Source organism: Canis lupus, chromosome 32, assembly GCF_003254725.2.
Source record: "Canis lupus dingo isolate Sandy chromosome 32, ASM325472v2, whole genome shotgun sequence".
Lineage (NCBI taxonomy): Eukaryota > Metazoa > Chordata > Mammalia > Carnivora > Canidae > Canis > Canis lupus.
Genome location: NC_064274.1, coordinates 12,245,439 through 12,266,482, shown reverse-complemented (window position 1 = coordinate 12,266,482; position 21,044 = coordinate 12,245,439). Strand labels below are relative to the sequence as shown.

At 34.7% G+C, this 21,044-nt stretch overlaps 1 protein-coding gene across 6 annotated transcripts in view; it reads left to right on the top strand.

The window, feature by feature from the left end:
• Positions 1 to 21,044, top strand: part of FAM13A (family with sequence similarity 13 member A) — a 344,934-nt gene that overhangs the window by 86,887 nt on the left and 237,003 nt on the right. The window lies entirely within an intron of this gene.

The following is a 21,044-nucleotide window of genomic DNA, read 5'->3' as shown; positions in this document are numbered from 1 at the left end:
CACTGATACAAACCACATTTCTTCTAGTTTATAAGGACAGGAAAGAATATAGTCACATTTAAAAGCTCTCATAAAATAAATAAATAAATAAATAAATAAATAAATAAATAAATAAATAAATAAATAAATAAAAAAAATACTCTCATAAATTCTTAGCAATTTTTAAAATATTGTATCTACTTATACACTCCATTAATCTATAGACTCATTCAACAGCCCAGAACTAGTAATATTACAGTCCTCAGAATGATTGTCCAAATATAAATTCTGGCTTAGATCGTAGTGACTCTGGGGTTCCAGGACATTCACAGCCTACTATGGTGAGAAGTTCTACCTTAAAAAAATTTTTTTTAAATTTATTTGAGAGAGCGATCGCATGAACAAGTGCATGTACATGCAACCAGGAGAGTAAGGGAGAGGCAGAGAGAGAATTTTCAAGTAGTCTCTCTGCTCAGAGCCCTACTCGAGGCTCGAGCTCACAACTCATGAGATCACAACTTGAGCCAAATCCAAGAGTCGAACCCTTAACTGACAGCCACCGAAGTGCCCCCAAGAAGCTCTACTTTAATAGCTATCCCCATTATAACCTTAGAGATTTAAATTTTAATTAATAACATTTCATAGTATACATTAGGGTCTTTTTTAAAAGATTTTATTTGAGAGATTTTATCCCTAGAAAGGAGATGTTGGCATGGGGGTTACTAATGGGGGATACTTTATTTTTACCTTATATACCTCTATTATTATTTGAGTATTTGCAATGATAACATTATATGATCATCCAAATTTAATAAACCTATAACTGGAATTACATGTTGAAATGTAATTTGAGAGTCACCCAGAAGCCCAGCATTCGAAGCACCAAACATTCATCTACTGTTGGTACGTTTTCTCCCATCTTATGATTATATATTTCATAGCTAATACCTTTTTATATCTGAAATTTCATGTTCTTTTAAAAGTTAATATTATTTCATAAGGATATTCCCTTATTAAAAAAATAGTCTTTATTTCCTTTTTAAAAAAATTTTAATTCCAATATAGTTAACATACAGTATTAGTTTCAGGTGTACAATGTAGTGATTCAGCAATTCTGTATATTACTTAGTCCTCATTAAGATAAGTGTACTCTTGAACCCCTTCACTTATTTCACCCATACCCCTACCTACCTCCCCACTGGTAACTATCTGTTTGTTCTCTATAATTAAGAGTCTGGTTTTTTGTCTCTTTTTTCCTTTTGTTCATTTGTTACTCAAATTACACATTTGAGTGAAATTATATGGTATTTATGTTTCTCTGATTTATTTCATTTAGCATTATAGTTTCTAGATCTATCTATGTTGTTGCAAATGGCAAGATTTCATTCTTTTTATGACTGAGTAATATCCGTGTGTGTGTGTGTGTGTGTGTACTATATCTTTTTTATCCCTTCATCATTGATGGACACAAGTTACTTTCCTAATTTGGCTATTGTAAATAATGCTGCAATAAATATAGGGGTGTGTATATCCCTTTGAATTAGTGTTTCACATTTTTTGGGTAAATACCCAGTAATGCAATTACTGGAACATAGGGTAGTTCTGTTTTTTTGTTTTGTTTTGTTTTGTTTTTGTTTGTTTGTTTGTTTACTCATGAGAGACACAGAAAGAGAGGCAAAGACAGAAGGAGAAGGCGGTTCCCTGCATGGAGCCTGATGTGGGACTCCATCTCTGGACCCTGGGATCACGCCCTGAGCCAAAGGCAGGGGCTCAACCACTCAACTACCCAGGTGCCCAAGGGTAATTCTATTTTTAATTTTTTTAGGAATCTCCATAGTGTCCTTCACAGTGACTACACCAGTTTGCATTACCACCAGCAATTCACAGGGTTCCTTTTTCTTCACATCCTCATCAACACTTGTTTTCTGATTTTTTTTATTTTTTATTTTAGCCATTCTGACAGGTGTGAGGTGATGTCACATTGTGGTTTTGATTTACATTTCCCTGATGGTGAGTGATGATCATATTTTCTTGTGTTTGTCAGCCATCTGTATGTCTTTTGGAGAAATGTCTGTTCATGTCTTCTGCCCATTTTTTAATTGGATTATTTGGGTTTTTTGGTTTTTACTTATTTGGTTAAAAAAAAACACTTTAGGGGATTTACTTATTTGGTAAAATTCTTTGTATACTATGGTTACTAACCCCTTATCAGATAGATATGTCATTTGCAAATATCTTCCATACAATAGGTTGCCTTTTAGTTTTGTTAGTTGTTTTCTTTGCTGTGCAGAAACTTTTTATTTCAATATAATCCCAATAGTTATTTTTGCATATGTTTTCCTTGCCTCAGGAGACCTATCTAGGAAAATGTCACTATAGCCAGTGTTAGAGTAATTACTGCCTGTGGTCTCTTTTAGGATTTTTATGGTTTAGGTCTCATGTTTAGGTCCTTAATTCATTTTGAATTTATTTTTATGTATGGTGTAAGAAAGAAATCATTTCATTCCTTTGCATGTAGCTATCCAGTTTACCCAACACCATTTGTTGAAGAGACCATTATTTTCCCATTGCATGTTCTTTCCTGCTTTGTTGAAGATTAATTGACCAAATAATTGTGGTATGGTTTATTTCTGGATTTTCTATTCTGTTCTATTGATCTGTGTGTTGTTTTTGTACTAGCACCATGCTGTTTTGATTATTAGAGCTTTGTGGTATAACTTCAAGTCTGGAACTGTGGTACATTCAGCTTTCTTTACAAGATTCCTTTGGCTATTGGGGGACTTCTGTGGTTCCATACAAATTTTAGGATTGTTTGTTCTACTTCTGTGAACAGTGCTATTGGTATTTTGATGTAGATTGCATTAAATGTGTAGATTGCCTTGGGTGGTATGGACATTTAACAGTATTCTTTCAATCTATACATGTAGACTATGTTTCCATTTGTTTGTGTCCTCTTCAATTTCTTTCATCAGTGTTTTATAGTTTTCAGAGTACAGGTCTTTCTGTTCTTTGGTTAAGTTTATTTCTAGGTATTATTTTTGGTATAGTTGTAAATGGTATTTTTTTTCTCAATTTCTCTTTCTACTGCATCACCATTAGTGTATAGAAATGCAGCAGATTTCTGTACATTGATTTTTGTGATCTGCAACCTTACTGAATTTGTTTATCAGATCTAATAGTTTTTTGGTGAAGTCTTTAGGGTTTTCTATATATAGTATCATGTCAACTACAAGTAGTGACAGTTTAACTTCTTCCTTACCAACTTGGATGCCTTTTATTCCTTTTTCCTGTTTGATTGTTCTGGCTAGGACTTCCATTACTATGTTAAATAAAAGTGGTGAAAGTGGACATTCTTGTCTTCTTCCTGACCTTAGGAGAAAAATCTCAGTTTTTCCCCATTGAGTATGATGTTAACTGTGGGTTTTTCATCTGTGACTTTCATTAAATTAAGGTACGTGCCCTCAGAACCTACTTTGTTGAGGGTTTTTATCATGAATGGTTATTGTACTTTGCCAAGTTCTTTTTTTCCATATCTTTTGAAATGACCATATGGTTTTTATCCTTTCTCTTTTATCCTTTATAAATGGTTTTTTATTGCTATGATGTATCACATTGATTGATTTCTGAATATGGCACCCCAAGTATAAATTCCACTTGATCATAGTGAATGATTTTTTTAATGTATTGTTGGATTGGTTTGCTAATATTTTGTGGAGGATTTTTGCATCTATGTTCATGAAAGATACTGGCCTTTAGTTTTCTTTTTTGTAGTGTCTTTTAATTTTGTTGTTGTTGTTGTTGTTATTTTTATGATAGTCACACAGAGAGAGAGAGAGAGAGGCAGAGACATAGGCAGAGGGAGAAGCAGGCTCCATGCACCGGGAGCCTGACATGGGATTCTATCCTGGGTCTCCAGGATCACGCCCTGGGCCAAAGGCAGGCGCCAAACCACTGCGCCACCCAGGGATCCCATTTTTGTAGTGTCTTTATCTGGTTTTGATATCTGGGTAATGCTGTCCTCATAGAATGAATTTGTAAGTTTTCCTTCTTCTTTTGTTTTTTGTAATAGTTTGAGAGCAATAGGTATTAGATCTTCTTTAAATATTTGGTAGAGGGTCAGCCCAGGTGGCTCAGCAGTTTAGCAACACCTTCAGCCCAGAGCCTGATCCTGGAGACCCAGGTTCGAGTCCAACATCAGGCTCCCTGTGTGGAGCCTGCTTCTCTCTCTGCCTGTGTCTCTGCCTCTCCCTCTTTTCCTCCCTCTCTCTCTCTCTCTCTGTCTCTCATGAATAAATAAATAAAATCTTTTAAAAAATATAAAATAAATATTTGGTAGAATTTGCCTGTGAAGCTGTGTGGTCCTGGGCTTTTGTTTGTTGGGAGTTTTTTTATTTGATTAGTGATTTTGATTAGTTTTTTGATTACTTAGTGATTCAATTTCATTGCTAGTAACCTATCTGTCCAAGTTTTCTATTTTTCTTAATTCGGTTTTGAGAGGTTATATTTTTCTAGGAATTTATGCATTTCTTCTAGGTTGCCCAATTTGTTGGAATATAATTTTTCATAGTGGTCTCTTTTAATCCTTCGCAATTCTGTGGTATTGGTTGTTTCTACTCTTTCATTTGTGATTTTGTTTGAGTCTTTTTTTTTTATGAGTCTAGTTAAAGGTTTATCAATTTTGAGTTTCTTTTCAAAGAACCAGCTCCTGGTTTCATTGATCTCTTCTATTTTTGGTTTTCTTTCTTTTTTTTTTTTAATTTCTTTTTCATTTATTTCTGCTCTAATTTTTATTATTTACTTCCGTTTGTTGATTTGGGATTTTATTTGTTGTTCTTTTTCTAGCTCCTTTAGGTGTAAGGTTAAATTGTTTCATATTTTTCATGCTTCTTGAAGTAGGCCTGTATTGCAATAAACTTCCCTCTTAGAACAGCTTTTGCTGTATCCCAAAGATTGGGACTGTCGTGTTTTCATTTTCATTTATCTCCATATTTTTAAGATTTCTTCTTTGATTTCTTGGTTAACCCATTCACTGCCTAATAGCATGTTATTTAACCTCTGTGTATTTGTGTTCTTTCCAGATTTTTTTCTTGTGGTTGATTTCTAATTTCATAGCATTATGGTCAGAAAAGATCATGGTATGTCTCCAATCTTTTTAAATTTATTCAGACTTATTTTCTGGCCAAATATATGATCGGTTCTGGAGAATGTTCCATGTGCACTTGAAAAGAATGTATATTCTGTTTTAGAAGGGAATTTTTTTCTTTTGGAGGGAACATTTTGAATATATATGTTACATCCTTCAGGTCCATTCAAAGTTACAGCTTCCTTATTGATTTTCTATTTGGACAACCTGTCCATTGATGTAAGTGGGGTGTTAAAGCCACACCCCACAATAAAGTAGTTTCATATTACTATCAAGTAGTTCCTAGTTATGTTTAGTACATAAATATTTACAGTAGTTATATCTTCTTGTTAGATTGTTCTCTTTATGGTTAATTATACAGGGACATATCTTGTGACAGCCTTTGTTTTAAAGTTTATTTTGTTGGATATAAATATTGCTACTTTGGCTTTCTTTTGATACCCTTTTGCATGAAGGTGTTTCTTCATCCCCTCACTTTCAATCTGCAGCTGTCTCTAGGTCTCAAATGACTCTCTTGTAGGCAGTATGTAGATGGGTTTGGGTTTTGTTTTGTTTTGTTTTAATCCATTTCATCACCCTGTGTTTTTTTATTGGAGCATTTAGTCCTTTACTTCAATGCAATTATTGATAGTATGTTTTTATTGTCATTTTGTTACTCATTTTATGGTTGATTTTGTAGTTTTTCTCTTTCTTTCCTTGCTCTCTCATGATTATTTGGCTTTTTAGTGATATACTTGATTCCTTAATTTTATTCTTTGCATATCTATTACTGGTTTTTGATTTGTAGCTACCATTGTTCGTATATAACATCTTTTGCATATAGCAATCTGTACTAATTTGATGGTCATTTAAATTTAAACTTGTTCTTTACTTCTCTCCCCCCACCATGTTTTAGATATGAGGTATCATACTTTACCTCCTTTCATTTTAGAGTCCCTTGACTGATGTTTATAAATATAAGCACGTGTTTCGTGCTTCCTACTTTTCTTGTTCTTACTTATGGTCTTTTCCTTTATACTTTCCTTTAGTCCCCTTTAACACTTCTTGTAGGGCTGGTTTAGTGGTAATGAATGTCTTTAACTTTTGTCTGGGAAACTCTTTATCACTGCTTTTATTCTGAATGATAGCCTTTCTGAATAGAATATTGTCTACCTGCAGGTTTTTTCCTTTTAGCACTTTGTCCCACTCTTCTGGCCTGCAGAGTTTCTGCTCAAAAATCAGCTGATAGCCTTATGGGGTTTCTGTCATATGTAACTGTTTTCTCTGACTGCTTTTAAAATTTTCTCTTTATCACTACCTTTTGCCATTTTAATTATTATACTTCTTGGTATGGACCTTCTTAGGTTGTTTCTTTTGGGGGATCTCTGTGCCTCCTTGATCTGGATTTCTGCTTCCTTCCTTGGGTTCAAGAAGTTTTCACTATTATTTTTTAAAATGTATTTTCTGCTTCATATTCTCTCCCTTCTCTTTCTGGGATCACTTAATGATGTTGCTGAGTTCCCCAAGTCTATTCTTACTTTGCATATTTTTCTCCTCTCACCTGCTCAGCTTAATTAGTTTCCATTCCTCTGTCCTCCAGGTTGCTGATTCATTCTTCTGCTTCCTCTAATCTACTGTTTATTACATCTAGGGTACTTCTAAATTTTATTTATTGTGTTCTTCATCTCTGATTGGTTATCTCTTTGTTAAGGGTCTCACTGATGTCCTCCAGTCTTTTCTCAAGTCAAGTGAGTATCTTTATGATCATTACTTTAAATTCTCAGGCATATTACTTCTCTGTTTTGTTTGTCTTGCTGTGATTTTGTTCTGTTCTTTCATTTGGAACATTTTCCTCTGTCTCTTCATTTTTTCTAACTCTCTGTTTCTGTGTGTTGGGAAAATCAGCTACATCTCTTGCTCTTGAAAGTAGTGGGGATCCCTGGGTGGTGCAGCGGTTTGGCGCCTGCCTTTGGCCCAGGGCGCGATCCTGGAGATCTGGGATCGAATCCCATGTCGGGCTCCCGGTGCATGGAGCCTGCTTCTCCCTCTGCCTATGTCTCTGCCTCTCTCTCTCTCTCTCTCTCTCTCTCTCTGTGTGACTATCATAAATAAATAAAAAATTAAAAAAAAAAAAAGAAAGTAGTGACCTTGTGAAGAAGAGGTCCTGCTCTGTAGTGCAGTATCTCCTCATTCACTGGAACCTAGCACTTGAGGGGAGTCTCCTATGTGTGTTGATTGTGCCCTGCTGTTGTGGCTGAGCTGCTTTTTCTGTCAGTCCAATCATCTGCAGTGGCTCTCTGCCAGTCATTGGCCAGTCTGTGGCTGCCTTGGTCTGAAGTTGAATCAGACCAGGCATTTGTCAGAAATGCAGTACAGCATATTGCCAGGTACTTCCCCTGTATTTTCTCCTAGGAAGCTTTCATTGGTGGGTAGGGCTGCAGTCAAACCAGATGTCTGCCTCCAGCCTACTGCTGGAACTACAGTCTGACTGGTGTGTATCGTTATCTTTCCCTTTTCCTAGGGCAGGAGCCACTTTGCAGTAGTGCTGGCCCCTCTCAGCGTTGCTTGCACACTGCCTTGCTTGTGGCACCGCTTCGGATGGACTCTGGCCAAAAGCATATTGGAAGGGGCATATCAGCAACATGAGTCTGGGCAGAACTCACAGTGTTAGAAAGGTTTGCAGCTGGTTCTTTTCAAGAGGGGACCAGAACCAAGGCCAGTCAGGTTGGTGCAGGTGGATCCACGAAGTGATTGTAGGTGGAGGCGTGATATTAGCAAGGTTTGCACTGGTCTTCTGTGGGAGGGTATCTACTATGCAGGGACTGAGGCAAGCCTGGCTGGAGGGATTGGGAGGCACAGTGTTAGCAAGTTAGGTAGCTAGTATAGTATTCATGCTGTTTTTTGCAGGTGCTGTTTGTTTATGCCGGGGGGCAGGGGAGGGAAATGGCACCTGCCAACTCCTTTGCTCGTGGAGGAGTCTTCCAATAATCTCTGTCTCTCCAGGATACTCTCTGAAATTAGCAAACAACTCTCCCTCCCATATGTTCCAGGTGTTTTTCAAACTCCTGCTTCTATGATATCTCTGCGGGGTGGTTTTGTGTTGTCTTTTTGGGAGTAGAGACCCTGTTTCCTTTTGCTCTCCTGGCTCTCCCAGAGGAAACCTGCTGATTTTTTAAATTCCAGGTTTTAAGTACCACTGATTGTAAGAACTCATGAAATTTGGCCCATGCATGTTCTCTGGTTTGAGGGTCTGTTTCTCGCTCCTCTTCATATTAGTGGTGTCCCTACCCCCAGAGGGCAGTCCCATGGGTCCATTTAGCTCTGCACCCTATCTCTGCCCTTCCTACCCTCTCTAATGTGGCCTCTTCTCCACCTGTAGTTATGGAGTTTGTTCTGCCAGTCTTCAGATCATTTTCTGGGTTATTTACACTGATATGAGTGTTATCTAGTTGTAACTGTGGTCTCAGGTGAAATAAGGGTCCTCCTACTCAATGATCTTCCCAGCCATCCCCTGCCATTTAATTTTCTTGATTGAGGACGCCTGGGTGGCTCAGCGGTTGAGCGTCTGCCTTTGGCCCAGGGCATGATCCTGGAATCCCAGGATCGAGTCCCATATCGGGCTCCCTGCATGGAGTCTGCTTCTCCCTCTGCCTCTCTCCCTCTCTCCCTCTCTCTCTCTCTCTCTCTCTCTCTCTTTCTCTCTGTGTCTCTCATGAATAAATAAATAAAATCTTTAAAAAAATAATTTTCTTGATTGTGTGCTTTTTAAGCACAATTTTAAAAATTCTAATGATGTTCATTATGTCGATTTATTTGGTGTTTTTTGGTGTTTGCAACTTTGGTGTTGCATCTAAGAAGGTTTTGCCTAACTTACGAAGATGTTTTCTCAAAGAAGTTTATAATTTTACCTCTTCTCATTATGAAATTCATTTCAAGTTCATTTTTTCTCCATGTAAGGAAGGAGTCCAGTTTCATTCCTTTGCATGTGGATGTGCAATGGTACTATCTTAGACCATTTCTTGAAAGTACTGTTTTCCCTTGAACTATCTTAGTCTTTTTGAAAATTATGATTGCCAAAGTTTGTTTCTAGACTCTCAGTTTTATTCCATTGATCTCTATACAACTATACTTAGTCTATTACCACACTGTTTTGATTACTGTAGCTTTTTTAGTAAGCTTTGAATCAGGAAGTGTCAATTTCCAGCTGTGTTTCTTTTCAAGGTGATTTTAGCTCTTCTAGGGCCCTTGCTTTTCCATATGAATATAGGATCATCTTATAAATTTCTGCAAAAAAGTCAGGGGGTATTTTGATAAGAATTTTGTTGAATCTGTAGATTAATTTAGGGAGTATTGCCATCCTAACAATATTACATTTTCCAATCCATGAATATGGGACATCTTTCTATTTACTTATGTCTTTAATTTATTTCAACAATGTTTTATCATTTTCAGAGTATAAATTTTACACGTCTTTTTTGAATATTAGTATTTCTTTTGGATACTATTCTAAATACAGTTATTTTCTTAATTTTGTTTTTTGTTTATGGTGTGATCTGTGAACAAAATGTATTTGTTCATTTTATTATGAATGAAGTTAGACATCTTTACTGGGTATCTGTTTTATGGGCCATTTGCCTTTCTTTCTTATGATGTGTTTGTTCCTGTTTTTTGCCCATTTTCCTGTGAGGTCTTTAGGGTGTTTTTTTCCCCTTGTTGAACATTTATTTATTTTTAGTTTTTATATCCTTTAATAAATAGGTGTAAAATTTTTCTCTCAGTATCATTTTATAACATTAATTTCAATATTACTGTATCACTTTTTGTTATGGGTTGAATTGTTGAAGATATAAACCCTGAGACTGAGGTTTCAAATAGTACTTGTATTGGGTAATGCTAAAGCTACTTCTGTAAACCATAGAGAAATGTAAGATTAAGGAGAAGTTGAACTTTTGTGCTATTGTAACAAAGGCCTCAATCAGTTCCCAACTTACTTAGAAGCTTAGATGGCCCTTCAGAGATATCTCAAATTGAGTCAAAGAGATTAGTCCATTTAACCCATTTCCCTCAGTCACTGGAGATGAGCTGTGCCTAGGGAGATGGTATAATCTTGGGGGTAGAGTTTAGCTATGAGCCATAAGCAGGCATCATTCTCAGCAGCTGGAGTAATGAATGAAACATAAAGAGGGAATCTAGATATCATTCCCCAGGATCTACTATATTTTTCTAATGTGATAATAATGTTTTTATGGTATACTATGCCACAGTAATACTTTTCTATGAAGTAAACATTGGACCGTAAGCTGTGTATGTTGTATATGACTTTTCTAAGGAAATTCCTAGTATCCTAGTTTCTAGGGCTAGTAAAAGCCCTCCTAAAGAATATTATTCTTGGAGCTTAGCAGGAATTGCTTTCCCTAAATTTTGATAATTACTAAAATGGGTACTAGATTTCTATTACTAAATGAGTACTAAGTGGTTTGGATAGTATGACCTAATAAAAGAAAGTTAATCTAATCTTCTGCCATTTGGTAGGCTTGATATTCTACATTATTTATTTTTCTGTTACTTTTTCTGTAAAATAGGACTTACAGAGTTTGCCTTGAAACTTAGCAAGACCGTAAGAGAAAGTTTTGGTTCATGGTACTTAATTAGTAGTGTTGGAAAGCATGTGCAATTAACTGAGTACATTTTAAATTTAGGAAAAGATCAGGTTTTATAGATTCTGTCCATCATACCAGTTAGTGAACTGGGCTCCTTAGAAATATGAGATGAGACGTGACTTTCTTCTTACCTAAGTTATCTTAGTTTTCACTTTATTCTTACATTTGTCCAAGCTTCTTACAGTATTGAACATACTTTTTAATATTTAAAGAAAAATTTTTTGTTCAATAAAACTTATAAATACAGATCAACTTCTTCAACTTTAGTATTTCTATCAGACACAAATCTTATCATATCCTCAGATTGCCTTGGTATTACCCACCTTCCAGACCAATCTGTCACCAGTGTTTGATCATTTACCTGCCTTGGGGATGTTGGATCCTTCTCCTAACTGCTGCCTTGCAGCGGGGTGAACCAGCCACTTGCACTGAATTTCTGACTTCCCTGTACTAGGTTCTGAATTCCTGACAGGCTACCAGGGGAACTGGATAAGACTACCTGAAAGCCTAGAACAGTTAAATCCCTCTGAGTGAAACTTGGCAATGAGAAATAGAAGTCAGGAGGGAACTAGATAGATTTTTCTCCCTCCCATGGAATACTCTATCTCATGGTTTCTCCTTGCAGCCAATCTGGTGAATTCCAGGCTGCCAAACAAAGCATCTGTCAAGCAAACTGTTTTGTGGTTTGGGGTTTCTTTGTGAAATAGCTATTTACATTTTACTTTGTTTCACATCCCTGCTTTCCTTTCCTCACTCATTGCTGCCCCATGCCCTATCCCAAAATAATGCACCAACATCCTCATCCTTGGCTCAGCCTTGGGTTTTTTTGAGAATCTCAAAAGTTTTTTTGAGAATTTTTAAGGCACTGTGCACCTACGGAGAGCAGACTATTCTAATAAAGGAGGAAAACTTGTTTTCTTAAGATATGATGAGATATGTTGTACTTTAAGTATTTTAAAGGATAATGTTAGCTTGCATGATTTTTTTCACAGGATGACTTTGGAAACTAAATTCCCCATAAATAGCAACTCCACTGTATGTTATACTTCCCCAATACTATTATATGACTCCTTTGAATTCAAAGTTTCCTTGACAAAAGTGTTCAAAAGCTGAGAATATTAGAAAAAACTACATATTTATTTCTACTATTATTTAAAGTTAGTTTAAAAGTGCATTTGTTGGGATCCCTGGGTGGCGCAGTGGTTTGGCACCTGCCTTTGGCCCAGGGCGTGATCCTGGAGACCCGGGATCGAGTCCCACATCGGGCTTCCGGTGCATGGAGCCTGCTTCTCCCTCTGCCTGTGTCTCTGCCTCTCTCTCTTTCTCTCTCTGTGACTATCATAAATAAATAAAAATAAAAAAAAAAGTGCATTTGTTAAATGATATGAACAAAGAGACTGAGGATCACTAATGACCATGAGCTGAGATTCTTTTTGTTAATATTCTTGACACTTTGCATTAAATCTACTGTTCATACTTAGTTTCCATCATTTTATAGTAACACCAACATCAAAATGTAATCTCTAGTAATTAAATTTGTTCATTGCTACTGATGATTCAACCATTTTGGTCAAATTCTGCTTCATTTCTTTGCTTCCTTTGCCTTTTGTCTATAGATCTGTAAATTCTTTTGTTTAAAACAAGAGTATCAATGTAATCAATAAAGTAATCAGTGATATTATAGCTATTTCTGATGCTTAAAGACATAAAGGAATTTTAGAGTTTGAATAAGACCTTCCATGTGTGCTTTAATTGAATATGTCACATTTTTGCTTATTGACAGTATAAAAAATATTTTAAAGTTGTCTTGGGACTTCTTTAAGTCTTGCAGAAAAATAGCACAGTAAGTTAATGGTACCAGATCACTAACTTGTAACTTGTAGTTCATGATCTTTGTGTGTATGTGTATGTAATTTAGATATTTGGACAACATCAGTAAATATTAGATGAGATCAGGGAAATCCATAGACACAAACAGGATGTGTAACCAGATAAGTCTACAATGTTGCCATCATGTTATCTGCTAATAGCTACTAAGCATCTTTGTTTGATTTGCAGCCCAAATGTTACTTTTAGAAAATTGGCGATTTGGATTAAAAAGTGCAGATAGTTGAAATTTTTAAAGATGAAGCCCAAGCCCTGGTTTCACATAGTCATATATTTATAACTTCATTAGCATACTATTTATAAAATGCAAGTTGTTCATTTAATTTTTAGCACAATTTTACTTGTGACTATACTATTCTCCATAAACAATGTTTTTGGCATATTAAAGAGTGGGTAATTGGAAAGCCCCTCTTGTCTCTACTGAACCTCTACCTGAACTTTCCAATGGTAACCTCATTGCCTATAATTTTGCTCTTATCCCACTGTCACTTGTAACTCTGATAATTGACTTTGCAGTTGCTTTTTTCCCAAAATGGATGTAAGTTTTTGTATTACGAAAGTAACATATGTTCATTGTAAAAAAAAAAAAATTATTTCAAACCAAAAAACCCAAGAAAAAGGATGAACATGAGAGACATCCATAATTCTACTACCTAAATCCAGTCACGGTTTATACTTAGGCTTATGTGCTTCCACATTCTTGCATGCTCACATATATATTTATATTGATATCTGATTAAAGATGGGATAATAAAATAATACTGATTTGTAACCTTTATTTTAAAACTTAGTGTCATCTATCATGGCATTTTTCCATACTTAATGACAGCATTATGTTCTCATCCTTTGATCAATATCTTTTATTTAAGCTGTCCCTATAAAAGACATTCCACCTTTTTTTTTTCCTCAGCAATAATAACAGGTAGTATTTATTGAGTGCTTACTCAGATCCTGGCAGTGTTTTAGGTGCTTTTCATTTATTTGCTTATCTATCCTCAAAACCTTATGAGGCAGGTACTGTTCTTATCTCTACTTTTCACATGAAGAAGCTGAAGTACAGAAATGGTAACTTGCTTAAGGTCACATGGCTAAGGAGAAGTTTGAGTCAGGGCTTTGAATGCAGACAGGCTGGCTCCTGAGCTCCAGGCTCTAATCACTGCTCTGTAAGTGTTTCCCCTATAAACAACATCGCAGTGACTATTCTTGAGCATACATTTTTCACACTTCACTAATTATTTTCTTTGGATGTACTTTTGGAAGTAGACTTGCCTGGTCAAAGAATATTCGTATTAGCAAATTTTTTCTTCAGGGAAAGGGTAGGTAGCAGTCTAGGACTGTGTCTCTTTTCCCACACCTTCTCCAACAGTGATCCTATCCTACCTTAACATGTTTGCCAGTACAATAAATGAACATTATTTCTTTTTAAAATTCTTGCTTATTTGACTATTATAAGGTTGAACATGTTTATTTATTTTTTTCTAAGATTGAACATATTTAAAAGCCTACTTTCCCAAGTAGTTTTACTTTTGCCAATTGCCTTTTCACTCTTTTTCCAGTTTCTCTACTCTGGCACACTTGCTACTGTTGTTACTGATTTGTAGGCTCTCCTTTTGAGTATTACTATTTATTCTACATTGAAAATATTTCTCACAGCTTGCAATTCATGTAATTATAATCCATGTTATATTCATGTAATTCATGTTAGAACCTCAGGATTCTTTTGTCGTTTTAAAGAAGTTAAGAGATTTTATTAATCATATATATATATGATTAATAAATATGTATATATGATATATACACACACACACATATCAATTTGTGTTGTTCGGGTTTGATGTTACCCTTAAAAGGCCTTCAATTTTAAGGCTATAAGAATATTTGCTAATACTGTTTGTGTTTTCAAGGTTTTATATTTTAATATTTGAACTTTGAATATATGTGAACATTATTTTACAACAGGTATGCTATGGGAATGTAACAGTCATTAAATATCCTCTTACATTTTATCTTAGGATATATGCCTTTTTTTTTTTTTTTTGACATTTAGGTACTGAATTCTAGTGAAATTTATTTTGGAATAAGGTAAGATTTAAGGATAGAGTTTTTCACTGAATAGTTAACCTGTTAACCAAACAGTATCTAGAGAGTAATTCATGCTTTGCCAAATAATTCAAAATGTCACTTTTATCATTATATCAAGTTCCTAAATATATTTTGGTTTCTCTGGGCTCTGTTCTGCTATCCTGATTTGTCTGCTTCTCTGGTACTAGTATCATACACTTTATATTTTAATGCATGTGGTATTCTTACATTTAATTCTTAGTTTTCAGGGTTGTCCTGGATAATTATGTGCCTATTTTCTCCCAAAAGAACTTCAGCATATTTTTCTAGATCTAAAAATTCCCTATGAGCTTTTAGGTTTTATTAGGTATAGTTGAAATATTTAATATCGAGTCATTCATTTAATAAAAGGATATATCCCCTCATTTGGTCCCAATTTTACTTGTGTATTTTTGTTTTATAAAATTGTAGAAGCTTGAAAAAATATGTAAAATTGCAAGGTATACAGTGACAAATCATCCACTAATTGTATTACTTAAAAATAATGACTTTAAATTTTTTATCTATTTTTTTTTCCAGCTTCTCTCCCAGGTATATATGCTTTTTAAAAATGTTATCAGTATTCTGTTTCATATACATTTTTAAACATGCATTTTTACAAAACATTAAATTATAAATCTCTCCCCTGTCTTTGAAATCTATCAGTTTATATCATTTTTTAATTGCTCATAGCCAGAACTTTGTATACAGAAGATGCAGACTTGTATTTATTAAATTATTATAAATTAAATTCTGTGTGTACAGTAAATATAATCATCTATTTCTCATGGTGAATCCAAATACATAGTTGGTAGTCTCATACTTTTATAGATATAGAACTAAAGTATATGAAATATCAATTTGTTAGGATTACAGAACTGAAATAGAAGTGATAGAATTTATTTTTGTCTGTTCCAGTTGAAACTCAAAAGTAGGCAAGAGAATAATCAATTGCTTCTTAAGGAGAGTAAAAACCAAATTGGTGCTGAAAGATTTCTACATTATCATTATTCCTTGGATTTGTTATCAGATAGATTAAAGTATTAAGTTGACTGTATAAAATTATTTTTCTACTTCAAAATGGCTTGTTTGTAATAAATGAAATAAGCAACCAATAGTATTGAAAAATGTACAGTGTAATTTACATTTTTTCTTATGTGAAATAATTTACTTTGTTATATTGCAAGAAACTGATTTTTTTTCCTACTAATCATAGGTTAGTACATTATTAGTGCAGATATAAGAAAAGATGAAATAGATGGTTTATATGTCTTTTACTACATCACTGTGACGCAATGTTTATAAAATGTGTGAACTCTTCTCTGGAATATACCTCTAGAGAAATAACCAGGCTTAGTGGTTGAACATTGTTGATTGGGGCCAGGGTCAAAGATTCCTTATCCTTTTAAAAATGATTCCTGGAGCCCTTCAATCTCTGTGGGAATGTAGTGATTAAGCAATAACATCTGTCTGGCAGTTTATGATCATCTGGAGAAATATATAGTCCAGCATAAATTCAAGGTCCTTTAAGTCAGTTGGTTATTTATTAAAGAGAAATGCCCAGCCAGAAGACATCAACACTACTCTGCTATAAATACCACTTTAAAAAATAAAATTGCATTTTTTTTTCTAACATACTTCAAAGGACTGCTACATTTGTGATTTGTTTATTTTTTATATCAATCTTAGAGGGCAAGTCAGTTGATTTCATTTATAAAGGCTGACATGAGGCTCTGTGGGGTGTCTGGCAGGGGAGGTGGGTGTTAATGATTGGCCACAAGTTATATAATTCGTAAGCAGGAGGCCTAAGAATAGGGTGTCTGCTAACTCCTAATCTCCTGTGTTTTCTACTAGATCACACATTTTCGTAAGGTAATACTATAGATGTTGTTTACTGCACCATACTTTATCTTGCCAGTCATGGGCTGTGGGATTAATGACCTGTGTTGTAGCACTTGCCTTGATGTGGTCCATGTGTGTATTAAGTACAAGCTTGAAAAATTGAAAGAATTTTAAACAAATAGTCTTTTCTTTGGGAGGAAAAAAAGCGAACAAGATTCCAATAATTCTGTTTTTCTTATTTGAAATGTCTAAAGAAAAAGTGAAAGGAAAATCATTTTACTAATGGAGTGTGGTTGCTGTCTGTAGGACTTCAAATTAAAACTAGTGCCATATGTCTTGTTCAAGTGTAATCTTGAAAATAGCTGTGACCTTTTAAACTCTCTGAATCACCGGGATCCCTGGGTGGCGCAGCGGTTTGGCGCCTGCCTTTGGCCCAGGGCGCGATCCTGGAGACCCGGGATCGAATCCCACATCGGGCTCCCGGTGCATGGAGCCTGCTTCTCCCTCTGCCTCTCTCTCTTTCTCTCTCTGTGACTATCATAAATAAATAAAAATTAAAAAAAAAAAAAAAAAATAAAATAAACTCTCTGAATCATCATCCATTGATGACAAGTGGCAAATTTAGGCATACATACAAAAATATATGTGTGCGTGTGTGTGTGTGTGTATATATATATATATACATATACACACACAGAGAGAGAGAAAGAGAGAGGAAGATAGGGAGGGAGAGAGAGAGGCCTGTTTCTTAGCTGTTGACAAAATCCAGTGACAAATTTATACTCTAAATATTGTAAGTGGGAGTGTGTATATATACTCATATAATAGTCTCCAGAAATTATTATCTAACACCTTCATGTCTGGCTTCTGCATATACATTTGTCTTTTATTTTCTCCCATGAGGTTTAGTATAAAGACTCAGCCTTGGAGGAGCAGAATTCTACTTCCTTCTCTGTTATTAACTAGCTTTATGACTTTAAGCATATCACTTAAGTTTTGTAACCTGCTATTTGCTACTAGATATGTAAATTTCTTCTCAGCAGTAAGATTTGTGTTATGTGATTTTAGTTTTCTGTAATTGATATTTACTAATTTATTAGGCAAATTTATTAATTTGCCAAATATTTTTAAAGCATATACTATGTGCTAGTAGCCATGTACCAGATGTGACCAAACATGGTTCTGCCCTTAGGGAACTATACAATATAGTGAAAAGAGGAGATTCCTTAAATAATTACTCAGTTACTGTTGTGATATGTGTTGCAGTGGAATTATGGAGATCTTGATCTTGTGAATATACAAGTGTGAATGCCAGAGAAGTGACTTGTTTGTGCTTCATTCAAATTTAGTTGACTTAGATGTCTCCTTTCTAATTCATTCCACATCCCCCTGCCAGATCTCTTCATCTCTTCTTTGGCTGGTTCCCATAACTTCTGGTTTTCCTTTTCCCACTTCAACCCCAATACATGCTGTTGCTAGAATTATCTATGTAAAAAAACAATCCTACCTCTCTCTTGCTTCCAAAATCTCCATTCAAGGCCATCTCTTTTCTCTCCTCCTAGGCATTAGGCATTAAAAGCCTTTAATCATTTGGTTCATAATTTCTTGTGGAGCCTCACCTTGTCACTATTACTTCCCAAGAGCTCTCCATCAGGAATTTGGAGATAGGCAACTATAATTAAAATAGAAAAAATCTGGGGGCTGAGCTAGAGTTTAGAAGTCATTCTAATTTATGTTTTGAAAACAGAATGGGCAAACTCTCCAAGAACAGTGGCATCCTGGAAAATGTCCATAGTTAAGTGATTAGAAAAGACAACTTATAGGAATATAAGCTAGGGTAGCAGTCCTAAAACCAAATAAAATAGAACTTCAAAGAAAGGTTGAACTATAGAGAGGGATCAAGAAGAAAGAGAATTGAGGAACGTGTCCTGAGTTTGGAGATGTGTAGAGGTCATCCAAACCAATAACTGCAGACACGTAATGACACTTTATACAGTTTCCAAAGAACAATCTTCTAAATAATACTCATTGAGAAAATATTATGAAAAGCATAATGTTACATGGGGAAAACATTGACTCTTCCTCTGGGATCAGAAAAGAAACCTCTGTTTCTGGAATTAGTGCTCATTTAAGATGTATTAATATAAATTGTGACTGACTCAATTTTTAAACTTAAAGTTCTCAACCTTTTACCATCTCATAAGTCTTTGTTAAATTTGTCATGTCTAAGATTTCCATGAGAGAGCAAAAGGTGGAAATGTGAAGGTAGGTTTGTTTTATGATTTTGATCCCTAAAACAATGTAAATGAATGATGACCTAATTTTATATGAGTTCTGTAGAATCTGACTGAATAACATGTTTGCTAGATGTATACATAGTTGATTGGAATATTTTTGTGTTAGTTTGGGTTTAAATCACTTTAATATTTAAAGATTGAACTATTATAACTAGAAATAACAGACTCCAATCATGATTAAAGACTAAGAATATTTGAAGGCAGACTGGTCTTAGGGTATCTTGTTCTCCTTGGTGTTGCTAATAAACAAAAGTTTTTCCTTCCTAATGAGCCAAGAGAATTACTTTGTTGGATCATGGGAGCAATTTTGTGATAAATCAAGACATAACAAGACTTACAGTTCAGGTTTTATATAATTTTATAAAGAAAGGCAATATAGCCAGACTTGGTTTTCAACTTCATTGCTTTCTAAGAATGGGACTTGAGGTAAATTATTTAACCTCTCATTTCTTTATCTATAAAATAGGGATAAAAATACTAGTTATCTTACATAGTGGTTGTTTATATGTATGAACATATATGTGTATAAGTGTATATATGAATACATATATTTACATAATATATGTGAAACTTGGAGTAGTTCCTCGAATGTGCTAATGTTATTATTGCTTAATGGTTTTTCTGAAAAAGCAAATTCTCTTCAGTTTGTAAATTTACTCATCATGGGGTTTCAGATCAGTGACAGTATTACAATGGTAAATTTGTCCTTAAAATAAGACATAACTCTGTGTCTTAGAGAAAGAAGCCCATGGACATGTATAAAGTTAGGTACTATTATTTTCTAGATTGTAATTATGATATTCATTTCTACTATAAATGTAATTTCCATGAGTATCAATTAATCTAGGGGATTAATCTTTCTTGGAGACATACTTTTAAACATAGATGGCAAGTATTCCTTTCATTTATTTCACTTTCTAGACCTTTTTTGTTTTCATCTGTTCAAAGACTCTCCCAGGTCTTAAACTTTCTTGCTTTTGACAGCTCCACACCACACCATCTCAAGCATGTGCAAATGTACCCTCAGCCCGTATTAATCATAATATATTTTCAAAATTGATTGCTACTGAGCTGTAATTAAATAACTGATACAATGTTATATTTTAAACATTTAACTATTTAGCAATTTTAATTTTGTAGTCTTTAGGGATTTTTTTCAGAGTTTTGTTTGCCTTTTACATTTTGGAATCCTGAGATCTCAAACATTTTTATTATCCCATAAAAACTCTTAAGCCCAGCTCTTTCTATCTAATGGATAAAATGATCCCGTTCCAAATATAATTACCTTAGAGAAACCAAGGTGACTCAGGAAAATAGTAGTTTATCTTCAGCTATGCCCTGAATTCACCTTTTCCTTATTCCGTGTACCCAATCAAGTACATCTTCTTTCTCTCTACATGAAAACAAGTTTGCATTAAGAAATGAAAGTGCTAAAAAAAAAAAAAGAAAAAAAGAAAAAAAGAAATGAAAGTGCTTTCCTTACTGGAGAGTTCATGTTTACCCTAAAAAAAGGGCAAAATTAGATTAAGTTAGATTGATATACTAAAAATCTATGATGAGGTGCCTGGGTGGTTTAGTCAGTTAAGGGTCTGACTCTTAATTTTGGCTCAGGTCATGATCTCAGAGTCCTGAGATTAAGCCCTGCATCAGTGCAGAGTCTGCTTGTCCTACTCTCTCCCCCCATTTACTCTCGTTTTGTCTCATCTCATCTCTCTCAAATAAATAAATAAAATTTTTAAAAAATAAAATAAAAATCTAGGATGTACAAAGCCTAGTAAACAACTTATAGCTTGGGTTTTGCTAACCTGTAGCAAACAATCTGGATGACAGGAAAATGGGGTGGTCTGAGATTTTAAAGACAAATATTTTCAGCTTAACATTAAAATGGACAACACAGGATTATTAGTTTTACAACTTAGTTTTTCTTTTTTGAAAATGCCTTCAAAGAGGCACAAAATCCTAGTGAATCTCTTAAGCCCTTTTCCTTTTTAGTCCTTACGTTATCAATTCTACTCACCCAAAACATAAACCTACACCTAAACTAAAACCTACATATTGTTTTAGTAGATGGTATTGGAAAACTGGCTTTTTTACATGGAGAAAAACGGAACTGGGATACCTGACTAGCATCATGTCCAAAGATAGACTCTGAATAGA